Source organism: Xenopus tropicalis, chromosome 2 (genome assembly GCF_000004195.4).
Source record: "Xenopus tropicalis strain Nigerian chromosome 2, UCB_Xtro_10.0, whole genome shotgun sequence".
Taxonomy (NCBI): Eukaryota; Metazoa; Chordata; class Amphibia; order Anura; family Pipidae; genus Xenopus; species Xenopus tropicalis.
In genome coordinates, this window is record NC_030678.2 from 63,614,609 (window position 1) to 63,631,679 (window position 17,071).

General features: G+C 38.5%; 1 protein-coding gene across 5 annotated transcripts in view; it reads right to left on the minus strand.

Annotated features, from left to right (window-relative positions):
- The window catches only part of nav1 (neuron navigator 1), a 99,504-nt gene that overhangs the window by 80,548 nt on the left and 1,885 nt on the right, over positions 1-17,071 (minus strand). The gene's annotated exons all lie outside the window — the stretch shown is intronic.

Genomic DNA, 17,071 nt, shown 5'->3' on the forward strand with positions numbered 1-17,071 from the left:
TAGCCTTCCATATTGCTGTTTTACAACACTTGTTATAGTGTTTATATTCATTAAACGCAGCAACTGTCCCCTCTGACTTATATTTCTTAAAAGCTTTCCTTTTTTTCCCTATTAACTTCTTTACCTCAGTGTTAAGCCACATAGGGTGATTCTTAACACTTCTACTTTTTCTTATTACTGGAATAAATTGAGAACAGTAATGATTTAATATAATTTTAAATGACAACCATTTCTGCACTGTGTTTTAATAAGAAAACATAATGCCCCAATCTATGCCCTGATGCACTGCCCTTAAGGAGCTAAAATTTGCTTTTCTAAAATTCAGTGTCTTTGTTGGCCCAGTGTAAATTTTTTTCCTGCACCAAACATCAAATGAAATAACATTATGGTCCCTATTAACCAGGGGTTTAACCACTTGCACATTTGCTATACGTTCTGGGTCACTAGAGATCACTAGATCCAATATAGCATGGTTCCTGGTTGGATCCTCAACAACCTGTGACATAAAGTTGTCATGCAGCAAGTTTATAAACTTGTTCCCATTTACTGTCCTGGCAGTACTATGGCTCCAGTCAATATCAGGATAATTAAAATCCCCCATTATTATCACTTGCCCCAAACTAACAGCCTTTTCTATTTGCAACAGGAGCTGAGCCTCCTCCTCCTCACTTACATTAGGGGGTCTATAGCATACCCCTACAATTAATTTGGTAGATTCTTTACTATCTGTGAGAAGCTCAACCCATAAGGATTCAGCTCCCTCTGTTACCCCCATAACTTCTTCTTTAATATTTGCTTTTAATCCCTGCTTAACGAACAGACACACTCTTCCTCCTTTTCTATTCCCCCTGTCCCCCCGAAACAATGTATAACCCCCAATATTAACTGCCCAGTCATGCGACTCATTCAACCAAGTTTCAGCAATGCCAATCACGTCATATTTCCGCTCCAATGCCAGTACCTCCAGCTTCCCCATTCTACCAGTCAGACTCCTTGCATTGGTAAACATACATTTAATACTGGTACGGTACTGAAGGGTGTGGCTTCATAATACATGTAGATATATCAATTACAGTGTGCTTATTTAGTTCTAGTGCTCAATGTACACAACAGAAAAATCAGTTACAGGGCCAACTATGTAAAGCTACAAATGGCTTAGCTCAAACAAGCTGCTTGTAGCTGACACAGGACATGGTATCTAAATGTTCTACCAAAAGTTATTGTGAACAAGGGCCTAGAGCCTGATGGGATACATCCTCGAAGTACAGAACTTTTTAGGGTTGCCCCTTTCTGATTTTTGCAGACTCCCTTTCATCTGGTATGCTACCAAAGGACTGGAGGAAAGCTGATGGAATTTTTCTTATGACCAATGTAACACAAGGGACCTCCCCCTCTATCTGGTATGCTTTCCAATATACATTAAATTTAACTAACATGATATTTAAACGCAGAGCATAAAAAGTTTATATAAAAACAAATATTTTTTTAAATATGATTTTTTAAAATCTGCTCCATTGTGAAGATAACAGATGAAGTTCACTGAATCCACAGCTTTCTGCAACTATATTTAGTAACTACTGACAGGCTGCCAAAATCATCGTCGCCAACTCCACCAATAGTAAGAGCGCTTGTACTGACAAATCAGTCAGTGGTATTTTCTTTTTGCCACAGTGTACTATTAAGCCTAGTCTTCAATACAAACACAACTGGTATAACTGTAGCATTGTGCAAGTATTTCACTGAGTGGAATTTTGACAGGTCAAATTCTGAACCCATTTTTGCACTTATCATTGTATCTGGCAATCCTGTCTGTAGGAACATTAGATTTATAAAAAAGCTGTTATACCTAAACCACTATTCCCAAGAGACCGGTTAGGTTTGTTTCCCAGTACTCGCAGCCTTTCTTTGGATATTCCCTGCGAAAATGTGGGCAATTATAAAAATATTGAATTCAACCTGAGTTATAAAACACAACTTTGACTCTGTAAGCAAAAACTAGAGAGTATGAGGAGGTCCTTGCAATAATATGAGCAGTGGGGAAGGATGGGGTCATTTTAGAAAGAGATAATGTGAAACATATTCAGATAACTGATCAGTGGGGATATGAAACATTAGGAGTTACATAGGGTTGAAAAAAGATAAGAGTCCATCAAATTTAACCTTTCCAAGTAAACCCAGCACACACAACCTACACTTACCAATCTATACTATCACATACATAAACTATATATACAACCATTAATACTAACTGTAGATATTAGTATCACAATAGCCTTGGATACTATGCTTGTTCAAGAACTCATTCAGGCCCCTCTTAAAAACATTAACAGAATCTGCCATTACGACATCACTAGGAAGGGCATTCCACAACCTCACTGCCCTCACTGTGACACAAACCACCTACACTGCTTCAAATGGAAACTCTGTTCCTCTAACCTAAAGTGGTGGCCTCTGGTGCGTTGATTGTTTTTATGGGAAAAAAGAACATCCCCTATCTGCCTATAATCCCCTCTAATGTATTTGTTCAGAGTAATCATGTCCCCTTGCAAGCGCCTCTTTTCCAGAGAAAACAACCCCCAACCTCGGCAGTCTAACCTCATAGCTTAAATCTTTTATCCCCTTTACCAGTTTAGTTGCATATCTCTGCACTCTCTCCAGCTCATTAATATCCTTCTTAAGGACTGGAGCCCAAACCTACACTGCATACTCAAGGTGAGGCCTTACCAGGGACCTGGTACCTGGATAAAGAGGCAAAATTATGTTTTCACCCCTTGAGTCAATTTGCTTTAGTAGCCACAGAATGACATTGCCAGGAATTAGACAACTTGTTATCTACAAAAACCCCTAGATCCTTCTCCATTAAGGATACCCCTAACAAACTACCATTTAGTAGATACAGTGGCTTGCAAAAGTATTCGGCCCCCTTGAACTTTTCCACATTTTGTCACATTACAGCCACAGACATGAATCAATTTTATTGGAATTCCACGTGAAAGACCAATACAAAGTGGTGTACACGTGAGAAGTGGAACGAAAATCATACATGATTCCAAACATTTTTTACAAATAAATAACTGCAAAGTGGGGTGTGCGTAATTATTCAGCCCCCTTTGGTCTGAGTGCAGTCAGTTGCCCATAGACATTGCCTGATGAGTGCTAATGACTAAATAGAGTGCACCTGTGTGTAATCTAATGTCAGTACAAATACAGCTGCTCTGTGACAGCCTCAGAGGTTGTCTAAGAGAATATTGGGAGCAACAACACCATGAATTCCAAAGAACACACCAGACAGGTAAGGGATAAAGTTATTGAGAAATTTAAAGCAGGCTTAGGCTACAAAAAGATTTCCAAAGCCTTGAACATCCCATGGAGCACTGTTCAAGGGATCATTCAGATATGGAAGGAGTATGGCACAACTGTAAACCTACCAAAACAAGGCCGTCCACCTAAACTCACAGGCCAAACAAGGAGAGCGCTGATCAAAAATGCAGCCAAGAGGCCCATGGTGACTCTGGACGAGCTGCAGAAATCTACAGCTAAGGTGGGGGAATTGTTGGCCTTTATGGAAGAGTGGCAAGAAGAAAGCCATTGTTAACAGAAAACCATAAGAAGTCCCGTTTGCAGTTTGCCACAAGCCATGTGGGGGGACACAGCAAACATGTGGAAGAAGGTGCTCTGGTCAGATGAGACCAAAATGGAACTTTTTGGCCAAAATGCAAAACGCTATGTGTGGCGGAAAACTAACACTGCACATCACTCTGAACACACCATCCCCACTGTCAAATATGGTGGTGGCAGCATCATGCTCTGGGGGTGCTTCTCTTCAGCAGGGACAGGGAAGCTGGTCAGAGTTGATGGGAAGATGGATGGAGCCAAATACAGGGCAATCTTGGAAGAAGACTTTATTTTAATTGCATCACAGACTCAAAGTCATTAGACAGTGTAGGACTCACGTATAATGAGGGGCCTTAACGTGGCATGTGAGCTTACATATTTTGGCCAAAGTGTGGTACTAACACCTCATTTTTTGTAAAAATTATTTTTAAAGGCAAACTAAGCGCTGGCAAACTTTCTTCTTCTTTGTGTATAGGTAATGGTTTTTTATCGTTTATAGCAGCTGGTCAACTCCAGATTGTGGGTTAGACCGAGCGCTGGCACAATAGTGTGTTTCTAGCAGCTGGTCAACACTACAGCGTGGGTTAGACCGAGCGCTGGTGATTTCTTTCTGTGTTTTGTGTACAAATTGTAGCCAAATTTTGCTTCTAGCTGCTAAATCAATGAATCACTTTCATGTGTGTACTAATGAGCTGGGGCTTAAAAGCTCCCTGCTTTTTCACTAGAGCCTTTTTGAGCTGAAGGTAGGTGCAGTGGGTCTTAATACTCAGTCACATTGCTTTCTGGGGGACTTTATTTTAATTGCATCACAGACTCAAAGTCATTAGACAGTGTAGGACTCACGTATAATGAGGGGCCTTGACGTGGCATGTGAGCTTACATATTTTGGCCAAAGTGTGGTACTAACACCTAATTTTTTGTAAAAAATGTTTGTAAAAATTATTTTTAAAGGCAAACTAAGCGCTGGCAAACTTTCTTCTTCTTTGTGTATAGGTAATGGTTTTTTATCGTTTATAGCAGCTGGTCAACTCCAGATTGTGGGTTAGACCGAGCGCTGGCACAATAGTGTGTTTCTAGCAGCTGGTCAACACAACAGCGTGGGTTAGACCGAGCGCTGGCGATTTCTTTCTGTGAATCTTGGAAGAAAACCTCTTGGAGTCTGCAAAAGACTTGAGACTGGGGCGGAGGTTCACCTTCCAGCAGGACAAGACCCTAAAAATAAAGCCAGGGCAACAGTGGAATGGTTTAAAACAAAACATATCCATGTGTTAGAATGGCCCAGTCAAAGTCCAGATCTAAATCCAATCGAGAATCTGCGGCAAGATCTGAAAACTGCTGTTCACAAATGCTGTCCATCTAATCTGACTGAGCTGGAGCTGTTTTGCAAAGAAGAATGGGCAAGGATTTCAGTCTCTAGATGTGCAAAGCTGGTAGAGACATACCCTAAAAGACTGGCAGCTGTAATTGCAGCAAAAGGTGCCTCTACAAAGTATTGACTCAGGGGGCTGAATAATTACGCACACCCCAATGTTTGGAATCATGTATGATTTTCGTTCCACTTCTCACATGTACACCACTTTGTATTGGTCTTTCACATGGAATTCCAATAAAATTGATTCATGTTTGTGGCTGTAATGTGACAAAATGTGGAAAAGTTCAAGGGGGCCGAATACTTTTGCAAGCCACTGTAGTTTGCGTTTATATTATTTCTACCAAAGTTCATAACTTTGCACTTGTCCATATTGAACCTCATTTTCCAGTTTGCTGCCCAGTTTTCCAATTTTGTCAAATCGCTCTGCAAAGTGGCAGCACACTGCATGGAACTTATAGTTTTGCACAATTTAGTGTTGTCAGCAAAAATAGAAACAGTACTCTCTATGCCTACCTCCAGGTCGTTAATAAACAAGTTAAAAAAACCAAAGGACCAAGGACTAACCCCTGCAGTACTCCACTAACAGCACTGGTCCAATTAGAAAATGTTTCATTTACCACCACTCTTTGTAATCTATCCTTCAGCCAGTTCTCTATACAATTACAAATATTATGTTCTAGGCCAATATTCCTCAATTTGATCATTAACCTTCTGTGAGATACTGTATCAAACGCTTTAGCAAGTCCAAGTAGATGACATCTATTCCAGCATTGAGGTTCCTGCTCACCTCCTGATAAAAGGCGACTAAATTAGTCTGGCAAGATCTGTTACACATAAAACCATGCTGGCACAAACTTATAGTATTGTGAACTGCAATGTATTCAAGTACCCTATCCCTTATTACCCCTTCCAAAAGCTTTCCTACCACTGATATCAGACTGACAGGCCTATAGTTTTCAGGCTGATAACGGGATCCCTTTTTAAATAATGGCACCACATTAGTAATTTGCCAGTCTCTTGGCACCATGCCAGACCTCAATGAATCCTGAAAATTTAAGTCAAGAGGCTTGGCAATCACAGCGCTAAACTCGGTCCTGGACCTTTGTTTACCAAGTTCAAGTATCAAGTTTCTTTTGAATTTCCTCCCGAGTGACCCATGCGTCAATAGCTATGGGTTGATGAAAAAGTACTAGGAAATCAAGTATCCATAGGATCAAGATGAATGACTAAAATAGAACAAATAAGTCAATGTGATAAAATAATAAATTAAAGGGAAGTAAACAGAATACACCCACACATAGTTCAAAGGGGAAAACTATAGTAGAAAAATGCTCAGGTACATGTGAACATTTTAAAGATATATAAAGAAGTATTTCACTCAATGAGACGTCACATTCGAAAATCCGTCTGGGCTGAACGATCATATCATATTGATGTGATGCAGGCTGTGGGGACAAGGACCCCATCAACGCACCCATTCACTCTTCGCCCCGATGGGATTTTTAAACTTGATCGATTGACCTGGCTGATTTTTCATGCAGGTGCGGCAGCTTTTATTGGCCAGTGTATGGCCACCTTTACACATCTGTGTCAAACTTACAACAACTGAAGGGCATGGTAGATAGGGTAAAATATTTTACAATAACATTCCGTGAAACAGATAAAGTCATAAAACTGATATAAATATTTAATACCAGTGTTATATTGAATTAGTAGTTCAACAGTTCAACAGTTGGTGCAACAGTTACCACTGCTGTTTTCTAGATATGGGGCATATGACTGAATCTAGCCTGGGCTTATGTGGTTTTACAGGTTCTTCATATAATCATAGTGTGTGTGCATGTGACAGGGGTCTCAATGATTGTTAACTCCACCAGGGCAGTAAATGATGTGTAATCTTTGTTACACACTGCTGAATATGTTAGTACTGTGTACATAAAACATAATATTAATACTAATTAAAGTGGAGACTTGATAACACTGGAGTATTACATGTCTGAGAAAATAGTGGTTAAACAATACATAATTTATGAATGCATTAAAAAACAGATCACTAAACATCAAAACACAAATCTTTTCTACAACCTAACAAAAAAAATCTGTAAAACTGAAAAGAAAATGACATCTTAATATACATATATATATATATATATATATATATGTATGTATGTGTATATACCATTTGGACTTTTATGCATAAACATACATATAAGGCTGGTGTATATTATAAGTAGCCTGAACAATTCAAAATAGCATGCTAATTCAGGAGAGGTGTATAATATGGACAGTGGCATTTCGATTTTAGTAATGCAGGTTGAGAACTCTGCTTTAAAGAATGACACACGCTCACACAAAGCAGCTCTAAAATTGGTTTGTCTCTTGTTGGCATGGAGACGAGATGAGGTTGTGCTGGCTCAGTTGCCATAGTAATTTCATCTAATTTACAGTAATAAAAGACACAGGCATTTAAGGAGCAGTTAAAAAGGTGATAGCCCCTGTATTTTTTAACCAGTTCTTCTATTATGGGAGTTTGATATACATGATATATACTAGAGTAGAAGGAAGTATGAAAAAATAATGAAAGAAGAGGACCAATTGCTGATAGATATCAGCAATTGGTCCTCTTCTTTCATTATTTTTTCATACTTCCTTCTATATTCTTAGCTAGACCTTCTCCTTGTAACATCTTAAGGGTCATTCAGGAACCCAGGTGCAAGTGTGCATAAGCTCAGATGGACGCAAGGCTATGTACATATTGAGGCTATTTGTTAAAAGTACTTGATTTACTCCCATATGAAAATCAAACACAAACTTCACACTGAACCTGGCAGTCATTTCTGGGTTCCCCTAGTGGGCCAGTGCAATGAATGCTTAATGAATGCACCACACAGTTGTGTTTGTTTTAAGGTTTGACGATGAAACTGTGCAGGGAAATTCAGCACTCTGGGTAATAAACATGGCGAACTGTATCCAAAATTGTAAACTTCACTTGTTTTTGTAAATGATCTTTTGAAGTTGCACTTATGGCTTATAAACAAAGCAGGATCAACTGAACTTGCTTCTTTTTGAAAACCCTGTCCATTATCTTGGTTGAGGCTGATTACAAAGCTGGTGCATCAACACTGAAGAGTATGATATTGGTGTTGGCCTGAATATTTTACTGCCTGAACTTTCATACTGCTTTAACCCTTTAAGTGCCACAGAACCTACAGAATCTACTTTCTGTGAATAAAAATGCCACAGAATGTAGATTCTACATTCTGCAGCATTTCCTACTGGGGGAGTGGAGGAGAGGCTTTTAATGCCGCTCCTTTCCCCCTGCTCATTTCCAAGCCCCTAGGCCAGTGCTGTCCAACTGGCGGCCCGCGGGCTGCATGCGGCCTTTGAGTAAACTTTAAATGGTATCAGTACTGAGATTAACTGCCCCCCCTGCATGGTTCTCACCTCAGATTCAGGCTGTAAATGTCCTGTGTTGTTTAAAATGTAATCCCCTGTGTTGTTCACACCTTTTAATCCCTGCATTGTTCACCCCCTGCAGTGTTCACACCTCAGGCTCAGGCTGTAATCACCCCCATTGTTCACCTCTTCACCCCTCAGCCATTGTATGTACTGCCTGGCCTATGCTGCCTGTGTATAGGCAGCATAGTGTAGGCAGTGTATGGCACATAGGCAGCACTGGGCAGGGAGGGTATGGCACCCACAGGCAGTATAGGACAGGCAGAGTATGGCACACACAGGCAGTATAGGACAGGCAGAGTATGGCACACACAGGCAGTATAGGACAGGAAGAGTATGGCACACACAGGCAGTATAGGACAGGAAGAGTATGGCCCACACAGGCAGTATAGGACAGGCAGAGTATGGCACACATAGGCAGTATAGGACAGGCAGAGTACTGCCTGTGTGTGCCATACCCTCCCTGCCCTATGCTGCCTGTGTGTGCCATACCCTCCCTGCCCTATGCTGCCTGTGTGTGCCATACCCTCCCTGCCCTATGCTGCCTGTGTGTGCCATACCCTCCCTATGCTGCCTGTGTGTGCCGTAGTCTGCCTGCCCTATGCTGCCTGTGGGAGGTGAACCTGGCAGGGGTTTGTTCTGGGAGTTTGTTAGAAGTTGGAAATAGCCATTAAATGGTCCCTAAGGTGTGCAATTATATGCTGGGGGTTGCTGTGCTATTCATAGGTGAGGAGGCATATGGGTTTAAGGGTGTGTCTTAATATGACATAATATAATTCTTTAACATATAAATGATGGTTGATATCCCTGCAGTGACCATTGTGATAAAATGGGTGTGGTTTAAAATGTGGGAGTGGCCAAAACTGGCTTCCTTTAGCGGCCCTCCACCATGTATGTGAGAGAAATTCCGGCCCTCGGCACCGCAGATGTTGGACAGCACTGCCCTAGGCAAAAAGCAGAGGCAAGGAATGAGTGGGCCCTGGGGCCCCTTAGGAAGCACCAGGCATGTGAAAGCTACATGCCTGTTGCTTCTTCTACATCCTGGACAGTGATTTGGTGCATTTTTAGACATTTTATTGCATTTTCAGTTCTGCATAGGTGTTGGTTGCTTGTTTCTGTCCATAAAATGACAAAATGTTGAATGTAAAAAGCTTCATAAAAGTTAATGGAGGTGCCAAATATGGGCTAAAATTGGCTATTATGTAGCCTCTATGCACACTATCAGCTTACAGGAGGCTTTATTTGGTAATAAAACTTGCCACCAAGTCAGGAATTCAAAAATAACTACCTGGTTTGGGGGCACTGAGAGTAACATCCAAGGGGTTGGTGAGCAACATGTTGCTCAAGAACCACTGTTTGGGATACACTGCACTAGATGAAAAAAAACATAGAACATTGATTTTATTGGTTTATTGGATTTTTTGATTTTATTGCATCCTGCATTGTTATTTGTTACTTGTTTGTGCTCAAAGAAATGTTGTCTGCTTTATATCCATTTGGGTGTCTCTGCATGCCAAATAGTTCAGTAAATCTATGCATACTGGGCATTAAACTGTTTTGCTGGCCCCCTGGCATTCATATTTAGAATGTTTTATGTTGGTACGTTACAAAATGTGGAGTAAAGAATAGGGTAGATTGCAAGCACCTATTTGTGTTTGGGTGCCTCTGTATGCCACATAGTTTGATAAATCTATATATACTGGGCATCAAGTTGTTCAGTAGACCCGTGGCATTCATATTTAGAATGTTTTATGTTGGTACATTACAAAATGTGGAGTAAAGAATAGGGTAGATTGCAAGCTACTATTTGTATTTGGGTGCCTCTGTATGCCACATAGTTTGATAAATCTATGTATACTGGGCATCAAGTTGTTCATAGACCCGTGGCATTCATATTTAGAATGTCTTATGTTGGTTTATTACAAAATGTGGGGTATATAATTGGGTAAAATACAAGCTTTGTGACAAATTTCAGAAACTTTATAAAAACCACTAGTTTGGTAGTTTGCAGTAGAAAGTATATATTTTAGTTTCCTCAAAATGTGTACTTTCGGAAAATAAATGGTTTTCTAGGGTTTCCATACTGTTTGAGGGTTCTATGGTACATAATACACATACCAGGTGCTTAGATTGCAGCAGCCAGAGTGTTAGACATGAAAATTCAAATGCACTTAGGTGACTCTGTCTGCCACATAGTTTGCTAAATTTATGCCTACTGGGCCTCAGACTGTTCAGCAGGTCTATGGTGTTCATATGTTTTTTGTGCTGGAACATTACTAATTACATAATGGGGTAAATTGCAAGCTTTGAGACAAGTTTGAGAAATTACATAAAAATCACTGCATTTAGCTTAGCTTTGCTGTTAGGTGCTTTACCATACAAAGACATATTTACCCATTTTAGATTCAGCAGAATGTGTATTTTCTGAAAATAAGGTTTGCTGGCGTCAACTTGCTTATTTGCCACTTTTACCACACATAACTCAGGCGGTGTATATATATGATATAAAAAAATGCATGCACTAACTTAATTTTGGGGGCCCTAACTGCCAGATACTTCATTCATATTTATGTTTTTTCTTGGTACCTAATGCTATGAGAAAGATAAGATGCAAGTGGAAGCTCTAAAGCAATTTTCAGGTATTTCATCAAAACTGCCAATTTTGGAAAAGTATTGAGACTAATTGGAGAAGAAAGAGATGATTACTAATGTTAAATTAACCCCAATATGTACTTTCCAAAAATATATAGTCAATGTATTTTTTTGTGTTTTTACCCCACAAAAATGCAGTAAATGTGTTTTCAGTAGCTGAAGTGATCGCCGGGTAAATTTGTATGCGCTAACTTCATTTTGGGGTCTCTAAATGACAGATATTTTGGTAATCCTATGTACAATGGGCATCAAACTATTTAGGATGTTTTTCTTGGTACCTAATACAATGTGGGAAATAAGATCTTTAATGGTGGAAGCTTTGAGGCAATTGTTTAGACTTTTCATACATTTTTATACTGCTCAAGTTCAGAAAAGTATTTCATTTTTTAAAAAAAAAGTATAGGTTTTGTGGAGTTAACCTAATGTTTTAGGATTTTTGGCTTTGTATTCTAAAGTATACTGTATTCTACTGTAGTGCTTTGAAAATGGTAATTTACTGCTTTGAATTTGTAATTTATGGAAGTCATAAATCTCCATAAAAACTATATATATCTGGAATTGGCATGAAGCTTTCTTAATCAGTTAATTTTTTGTCCATACAATAAAATATTTTTCTGGTATAACTTTCTATATCATAAAAATCACAATGTTTCCTTTTTTTGGTATTTAGAGCTCTAAATCTTGTTCCAGAAGTGAAAATACACAAAAACTAAGGCAGATGTAGTTTTCCTTCCTAAATTATATCCTCCCTCCCCCCACCACCCCAGAAATGCCCACAAAATGTTCAAAAACTGAACTGTGAACTGATAAGTGAAATTCTGCTTGCACCTAAACTGGTCTTTATATATCATAAGCTTCACTGGTACAAGAACTTATTTATATTAATAAAAAAAAGTGTTGTAAAGAGCTGTGTAACTGTATTGGCAGTATATAAATAAAGGGGCCCTCCCACTGGCCTACCAAACCGATATCTCACAAAAAATTGGGCAGATATTTATAGGGAAGGTTGAAATTCCTGTAGAGGTGAGGACCGCATCAGTACAGCAGCACAGTCTACAAGCTAGGATTAAAAACTGTTGGCTTCCTGGTACCAGCACTGACTGAAAATTGCTTGCTACATGGTGCCTCCCATTCCTATCCTCCACTTCCGTGGTTCCAGTACTACTGAGTAAGGCTGGTTATCATGTCCACATTGAGGGCTGGTTTAACTGCATCTCTGGAGATATTTGTTGTGCTTCTTGTAGTAAGCTGCATCCATATTAAGCTTTGCTATGGGCACTGCTGTGACAGCAGCATTCAGTGTCAATATGATAGCTTTGTGACAGACATATGAATCTAGAATCTCTAGCATCCATATTGGAGCTTCTCTGACAGCAATACCCCTAGTAAAGCTGTTTGCCTGAACATTAACTTTAAACTGCTGCTGTCCACGTAAAAAATACTCTGTTAATAAGGTTATTATTTATTATAATATGAATAATATTATATTCAGGGTCACTGAAAAATGATGATTATTATTATTATTAACATTTATTTATAAAGCGCCAACATATTCCGCAGCGCTGTACAATAAGTGGGTTTCATACATTGGACATACAGAGTAACATATAAAGCAATCAATAACCGATACAAGAGGTGAAGAGGGCCCTGCCCAAAAGAGCTTACAATCTAGATTATAACATAACATTTAAGAATATATTTCTAGACATAGGCATGTAATGCAAGTTTATGTGAGTGATACTGAGTGACAGTACAATGTAGCAGAGCATTAAGACTGTTGTAAAAGAGCAGAATATGCATAGCAGTGTGTCAATTAACAAAGCATGGTCTAAGCACTAACAGTGTGCAATATGAGGCTTCTGTGGAATAGCACACACTGTGTCTCACATCCTGTCTGCATAACAAACAGTCCAGCTGTGCAATGCTCCCTCCCCCCATCTCTTTACATTCTCCCTCTCTTCTCTGACTGTCGCTTCCTCGCTCTCATCATATTTTTTTTTCTTTCACTCATGTAGGCAAGCACTGCTGCTGCATGCATTCACCACTGCTACTCCATCTTTTTCTGAGTTTGTACTTAAAAAATATCTACATTTCATCTCTAATTTTGTTCTTTGTTAAAAAAAAAATGTCACAAATTATAGTTTAATTGTCATGTACCTGACAAAGGGTGTCACTCATAAAATATTGTAATATGTTATATTAATATATAAATAAAAAAGTGGTTTATTGCACAGTTCCTTTTTCCCTTATTCAAGACATTACACTAATGCAAGGTAATATGGAAGCACAGTCAAGATATATATCAGATATGTGATTTGATAAGCTAAACAACGGAATGATATCAACTTGATTATAAGGTGATTATAAGGTAATTTTAATAAATTTGGGATGTTTTGCATATAGAAACAGTTATCAGTCTAATTTGGCTATACCTATACTACTGTTCTACTGATAGGCGTACATAAAGACCAGGATTGATACTTATGCCCCCTTATTTTCATTTTTGAAGGTAATATGGAAGCAATTAACATGCAATACTATAAAGATTTAAAGCCATCATTCCATTTTATATGGAACAGTAAACCACAGTAGTGGGTTCAAATGCTCCTGCTTTGTAGTTTTAATAAAGTACATTTTAGCATATGCAATACCTCTGTTCTACACTGCCATCATGAAAGATCAAAAAGATTGGATATCTGTTGTTCAGAAAAACAGGAATAACCCCTAGCAGAGAACCTTTCTGTTTTAGAGAAGTTTAGTTAAAGGTAGCGCTGTGACATCCACGAAAGAGATGACAAGCAAGAAGCAACCAGAGTCAAGAAATCTGGACACCAGGACGGGTGATAAAGATTTTGAGTATAGTCAGCACAGCGGTGGTATTAGAAACCACATGAGTTGATTAGCTTGCCAAAGAAGGTAGAACACAGAGACAACTATAAGTCTGATTTCTGGGTCTGAATTCTGGTCTTCTAAAAACCTAGACTGGGGGTTTCACCGTTGTCAGTTAAGTAAAAGCCATGGTGTTGGTCACAAAGCATTTGCTGCAAATAGATATCAGTCTAACAGTACAAATATTTGTTTATAAGAGTCTAAGTCTAATCATACTGTGTTTGCAAACGCCAACCTGTCAGTGGATGGTGGTATGCACCAACAGTGTTGAGCTAGTAATGTTGAGTGTCTGTGCTGTAAGAGAAGGTTATAAATAGCAATGTGCCACGCAGGGAAACTGATGAACAAGTTAGTGGTGTTGAACAGTAGTTATAAATGAACTTAGGGAATGTGACCCATATTCTGAAATGACTAGGATATCATGCTTTAAATACAACCCACATTTCTATGGAACTTATTCTGCTGAAGAAATGTCTGTATGAAGAAATATACATTATGTACTATATTCCACTATTCAGATGAAGCATTTTTGTTTCAGGGACACATGGAGAGGCGGATACTTTGCCAATCATCCAAGAGAATGCAGTAAAAGATCATTCTCTATTGCCTAGACTGTACAATGAATAATCGTCTGACACCCAGACACTGGGTCCCTGCTGTTTTAAAAGATAATTCTGCTCTATTAATGACAAGGTGATGAAGTCTAAGCCACTATTGCACTAACATTAACAGTGTCCACCATAATGAAACTGTATATGCATCAATGCAGATGACATATTATATTCATGCAAAGTATTTATTCATGGATATTAATACTGTACTCTGACTGAAGTATCATCCTAATCATGCTTCTTATCTAAACACTGATAACAGATATGGTATCAGTGTTTAGATAAGACGCATGATTAGGATGATTCCATGTAAAAAGATTAATGGTTTACACCAAGAAATCAGCCCATAATAAGATTGAAAAGCTAGTCAGTCAGTAAGTAGATAGAAAAGCTTTGAGAAAACATGTAATGCTACAATGTACAATAATGAAACCACATATTCATATGATGTATTGTATCATATAATACATTGTTATATCTTTAACAATTGAGAAAGAATGCCTTTTTACATTAACTTAAGGTTAAATGAAATACCATTGTACTGTATCATAGTACTGAATATCTGTTTTTCAACCATGTAGTATTTTTTCTGCCTGCAGCAGTGCAGCGTGTATGTGTGAACAAAAGGATTCTGCTCTATTATAAGCAGAGGTACCACTCCCACAGACGCTGAACAATCTCTGCATTTCCAGGTTATAGTTAAAGCTCTTTATTCTCTTATGGAAAGCAATTATACTATTCTTTTTAATTTAACAAAAACATGCCATTTTGTCAACTCAGTGTCTATAGGCAAATGATTTTCTCTTGCTTCCTTTTAGCTGTAAATATACCTAAGCTTTAAAAGTGCTCTCATTTCCTATCTTCATCTAAACATTCTATTTTCTTTTTAAACAAACAACCCAAAAGCGCATCATGTTCATACTGCTACCAAGACAAAGGTCTCACTATGACAAGTCCTCTTTAACCTTATTGTTAATTTCTCCTTGACTCTCCTCAATATCTATGTGGTCTTAACAAGGTTTTACTGTGTCACACTATGTACTTCTGGCTTCAGATACAGCTTATCCTGCACCAACCTGAACTTCAAAAATGCCATATATTTTAGAAAAAGATCACGTCAACTGTCATTGTGGAAGGTACCAGAATATTGAAACCAGTGCTTACTAGTTTTACATAAGTTGTCTCGCATCAAATACATAATTTCTTTGCAGTATTTTACAATAAACCAGAGGGCTTACTGCAGGTGCAGAAATGAGTGATTGCTAAGGGGCACAAATTTGTGCTCTTTACAGGCCAGTAGCCAAAAAACATTTGCACACTTACCCATAGCAAGTCCAGACTGGGATCCACATCTTGCACCCAGTTGAAAATCCCACCCAAGGTGCTAACTGCATCACTCACAGAAACCCCTGGCTTTGGGTTCCACAACCCTGTGTGTCCCCTGGTCCCCTTTTTGTGCGCCACAAAAGCCACTCAAACAAAGGGGGTGTGCCAGGTACACTGAAACACCATACCCATGTGCTTGCCCATCTAGCAAGCAGTGTAGGGCTTAATTAAAAGAGTGCTATGAGCGGCTGGCACAACTCAGGGATTGCTAGGTGAATTGTGAGCAAAAAAGTTCCACTTTTTACTTTGTGCCCCTGCTTCATGTCAATTATCATATCTCTACCAAATACCTTAATTCCATAAATAGTTTACATAGCAATAAAATGTATTTTTACTCAGTTGTTACCCTACATTATAACTTCCAGTAATTTATGTCTTGTTTGAATCCCAACCCTTCATAACACATGTAAAAAAGAAAATAGCTGACTATGGGGCAAGATAATGGTACATGGTATTTTCTAAGCCTCATTAAAATGTTATGTCAAAAAGGCAGTATAAAAACCTCCAAAAAAGCTAGGTCTTAGTTTTAAGCATGGCAAGCTCCCATAATACACAATTATATAAAGAGTAATTCAAACAAAATACTATGTTTTACTTGTGTTGGAGTTGCCATACTGAACCAGTGCCACTACCAAGGGCCACATAACTTTGTCATGAAACATACAGTCTTTAATTCGTTTGGGAAGAAAAAAATAGGAAAACGACCTCTAGCTTCAGAATACATAATTAGTCCCTGAAACTGCATTAAATTCCTTTATATTTAAGTCCTACTTCAGATGTACATTTGAGAAAGGACACACAAGGCCCAAAACATGTTGCGTAAAGCAGTCTACAATAATCACAGCAGATATTCTGCTTAATAAGTGCTCTCTTCAGTTCTAAAATTTTATATTTCAGATGTATTCAATGTAACCTAAGTAATATATGTGCTCCAACCCTCATGTTTAGTTCAAAATAAAGTCAGCAAAACTTCCACTTTATTATTTTAATACTGGTAACTCAGTGGTGATTCAGAAGGTATTACTTTGTAGTATTTATTTTTCATAAAATTGTTACAAGATCTGTTGATTCAACTATTAGTACTATACCA